The sequence below is a fragment of the Cebus imitator genome, unplaced genomic scaffold (assembly GCF_001604975.1).
Source record: "Cebus imitator isolate Cc_AM_T3 unplaced genomic scaffold, Cebus_imitator-1.0 Scaffold23, whole genome shotgun sequence".
Lineage (NCBI taxonomy): Eukaryota > Metazoa > Chordata > Mammalia > Primates > Cebidae > Cebus > Cebus imitator.
In genome coordinates this window covers 8679506-8683761 of record NW_016107338.1, presented here as the reverse complement: position 1 = coordinate 8683761, position 4256 = coordinate 8679506, and the positions used below count along the sequence as shown (strand labels likewise).

Below are 4256 nucleotides of genomic sequence, written 5' to 3'. Positions count from 1 at the left end.
AAAAAAAAAAAAAGAGCACAGATTTTGAAATCAGATCCTCCTTGGCTCAAATTTTGATCCTTTAATAGCTGTGTGATTTGGGGCAAGTTATTTAATGTTTCTGGGCTTCAGCTTCCTAGTCTATAAATAAGGATAAAAACACCCATTTTATAGGATGGAGAGCTAAGTCATGTAAAAAGCTCAGCGTGGTGTCTGACCATGTTAGATTCACAATGAAAATGGCCACTGTTGAGGCAAAGGAAAAAACTCCACTGTTGCCCTCTGAAGGTTTGCTGAAAATTCGACTCACAGAAGGCAGATTAAGTGGAGAAAGAACATGCAAATTTTTTATTAGCGTTTACATGAACATGGGAGCCTTTAGGGTGAAGACCCAACCCTCCAGTGGGGTGCAGAGGCTTACGTATTCTACTTCTTTTTTTTCTCCAACTTGCTTCAAAGGAATATACCCTTTTTCTCAGGGGCCAGGGAGATGGGGAAGTGTGGATGATTTTAGAGGGTAGCAAATAATGTTTATGGGAATTCAACGGACTTGAAGAACATACAATGGCCTGGGGCAGAGCTTGCTGGGCCTACAGAATGGACAATGATTTGTGACAAAAGTCCATCTAGGTTTGTGGGCAGACACTAGTCTTTTTTCCTATAATATTGATTCAGTTAATGAAAACTCAGGGAAGGAGCTAAAGGTAATTGCTTTCTTCTTTGGTTGGTGCAGACTTTAGGCAGATAAGGGAGCTTCAGAGAATAGCTTCCTCCTATGCTTTGGGAGAGATGGGTTGGGATGGGGAGGTCAGAGAGATCTTGAGGCTCCTTTCTCAGTTCAGCTTGTACAAATGGACATATTTTGGGGTACCGGTTTTTGAGCCCCAATACTACTCTTAAGTGTTTTCTTTGGGTACTAATTGTCCTAGCTTTTTTTAAAAAAACAAAAAAGATCTGTTATAATTTGAAAACTGCAGATGATGAATACATTTTAGCTAGAAACTTTGAAAAATTGGATGTATTGAATAAGGCCTTCAATCTGTTTTATATTTTTTTTGTTTATTTTTTAACCTTTATTTTTAGAGACAGGGTCTTGCAATGTTGCCCAGGCTGGAGTACAGTAGCTATTCACAGGTGCAATCCCATTAGTCATCAGCACAGGAGCTTTGATCTGCTCAGTTTCCGACCTGGACTGGTTTACTCCTCCTTAGGCAGCCTGGTGGCCCCCACTTCACTTAGTGTAGACACCTAATGGTCACAGTGCACTACAGCCCAGAGCTTCTGGGCTCCGGCACTGTTCCCATCTCAGCCTCTCCAGTAGCTGCGACTGCAGGCATGCGCCGCCGCACCCAGTTGTATTCTTATTTTTAATGATCAAAATCATAGAACAAATGTTTACTCTCAAATCCAATTCAGTGATAGCCTTGTATAGTACTTGACATAGAGTTAAGTCGTCACAGTGTCTGGTTTTTAGCTCTCGTCCTCTTAGATGACATAAACGCAGACAGTCATGGAAGGGCTGCCCAGCCCACGCTCCCACCTGTGAGCCTCTACATAAGCTCTGCCAAGGTTTACCTTCCTGCTCCAGACTGATTTCTCCATAGAGGTCCTTGCCTCCTGCTTTGCTGGAAAATCAGAAGCACGAGGCAGGAACTGCTCAACTTCCCACTGCCGAATCTCAAGTCTCCTGAATCCAGCTTCCCACTTTGCCCTTCCCCTTGTCCAGGTGGAGCAGTCCCTCAAGGCCAGCCCCACCCCCCACACCCTTTCACCTCTCCCCGCTTGCCTTCTCAGGACACGCACTAACCATCACTCCAGACCACTCTGTATTTTCAAACTATTTTTTCCTGGATTCCTCCAATTGACTTCGGACCATGTTCAAAATTCACTAAAGAAAATGAAGATCCTTTTTTTCCACCACTATTAATTAGGAAGCAGTTCTGACTGCTATAAAGACCCCAAATAATCAAATCCACTTAAAAAACTTAAACAAGATGAAAGTTACTTATCTCTCACATAAGCTGGCAGAGCAGCACCTTAGTGGCAGGAACCTCAGCTTCTTAAGGGTCCTCACCCCACCATTCCTAGGGGTGGCCTTCCCCACACAGTTCACAATAATGTACACCGTTGCAAGCAGCATCAGGAAAGAGGGACGGGGAGTTGGAGAGCCCTTCCATGTGGGGTATGACTTTCACTCACCTCCCAACAGGCCAGAATTTAGCCACAGCCATGCTTAGCTGCAAGGAAGGCTGGAAGTCAGAGCTGTTATTATGGTCCTCAGTTAATATTGTTTGGATATTGTCTGTGCCCAAGCCTCATGTTGAAATGCAATCCCCAGTGTTGGAGGTGGGGCCTGGTAGAAAGTGTTCGGATTGTGGGGGCAGATCCCTCATGAGTGACTTGCATCATCTCTTTGGTGATAAGTGAGCTCACACTTCAGTTCACATGAGATCTTTTCCTTATAAACCAATGAACCAATTAAACCTCTCTCTTTTTATTTTTAATAAATTACTCAGTCTCAGGTATTTCTTTATAGCAATGCAAGAATGGCTCAATATGCCAGTTAAACATAGAGGCTCTCTTACTGCAGCAGGAGGGAGAACGGGCACAGGGTACAGTGATCAACATCTGCCCCCACATGCCATATCCCCTCCAAGGACAGCCCAATCTCTATTTTCTCCCTCTCACCTGAACTTTTCACATGGGTTGTCCACACTCATTGTCTCTACTTCCTCTTGGTGTTTGTTTTCCACATAGATGAGAATTTGCCAAAGCGTTTTGAAGCAAGGGAGAATTCTTTTTCTCATGTCAGTTGGGTAATGCGCTGACATGTAATAATGTTAGAGGGCCTGCATCTCACTCATAGGGATGAAAACCCAATCCTTATACGTAACAGCAAAAGGATCAGAGAGAATATTACACAAGTTCATTCCTGGAAGGAGGGACTAGGGGTGGGGTGAACTGCTTCAGAAGACCTGGAAGGCAAGGTCCAGGCAGCTAAGTCAAGCCATGGAAGGAGCTGTCATTGTCCAGGAATGGGCTGAGTCAAGGAGCAAACCTGGAGACACAACCAGGAGGCAAACCATGCCGGGGACGGAGAGAATTGGGTCTTGTGTGAAACTGAAGGAAGGAGGAGAGGACACACGTGGTAGGAAGACAGGGCCAGATGAGGGTGGGGGAGGTGGATGGGAGGCAGTGAGGGTGCCTTTTAAATTCCTGATCTCATTCCTTGTGAATGTGGTGATGGGGGCGCCTTTTCACGTAGTGCCAACTGTGTTTTCCCAGAATGGCGTAGCTCCATAAAGTAGACATATACAGAGAAAGACAAAATTCTTTTTTTTCTTCTTTTTTTGAGGTGGAGTCTCACTCTGTCACCCACGCCGGAGTGCAGTGGCACGATCTCGGCTCACTGCAACCTCCGCCTTCCAGGTTCAAGGATTCTCTTGTCTCAGCCTCCCCAGCAGCTGGGACTACAGGCATGCGCCACCACACCCAACTAATTTTTTTGTATTTTTAGTAGAGACTGTATTTCTACTAAACTATATTTCTACTAGACCATGTTTAGTTTCACCATGTTGCCCAGGCTGGTCTCGAACTCTTGAGCTCAAGTGATCTGCCCACCTCGGCCTCCCAAAATGCTGGGATTACAGGCATGAGCCACCACACTCAGCCAACAAAATTCTTATGTGCATCAATTCTTCTCTGCTTAGATCTGTTCATACTTATGGTGTTTATTGGGTAGCCCATGCCTGGTACATTGCAGATGAAACTTATGAAATCTTTGAAAATATAGCCTTTGATATCAATGCAAAGCACATGTTAAGGTAAGTGTGGATAATTTCTGAGTCAGACTGCCAGGGATCAAATCCTGGCTTCTATACGAATTAGCTCTGTGGCTTTGGGCAAGTGACTTAGTCCCTCTGTTCCTAATTCATAAAGTGGGGATAATAAAAATACATTTAGTTCCAGTAAGGTTGTTGAAACTAACAGAAAATCCAATCCAAATGGGCTTAACAGGAAAAGGGAAATTACAGGCTTATGTAACACAAAAGATCTCATGGTAGCACTCAAGTGTGGTTTGATCACGGCTCTGGTTCAGTTCCTCTGAGATTTCCTTTGACTTTGATCATAGTAGCAAATTGGGTAGGAACACGGACTCCCCTTTGCACAGCCCGCCATCTAGGAAAGGATGCTCGCACCCAGAATTCCTAGCGGTGGTTCCAAGACTCACTGTAGCTGGACTGGAGTGGTGACCACCCACAGAAGATCACCGTGGG

The 4256-nt window shown here is 44.8% G+C and overlaps 1 long non-coding RNA gene and 1 other non-coding gene across 2 annotated transcripts in view; both read right to left on the bottom strand.

Annotated features, from left to right (window-relative positions):
- The window catches only part of LOC108299705, a 6787-nt gene extending 3920 nt beyond the window's left edge, over positions 1 to 2867 (bottom strand). The window contains exon 1 of the long non-coding RNA XR_005199008.1: positions 2668 to 2867. This is a non-coding gene — a long non-coding RNA (uncharacterized LOC108299705). The remainder of the gene's footprint in view (positions 1 to 2667) is intronic.
- On the bottom strand, positions 2786 to 2884 carry LOC119470165. Its single transcript, XR_005199039.1, has one exon. It is a non-coding gene; the product is annotated as a small nucleolar RNA U13 (small nucleolar RNA).
- Positions 2885 to 4256: the final 1372 nt, after the last annotated feature.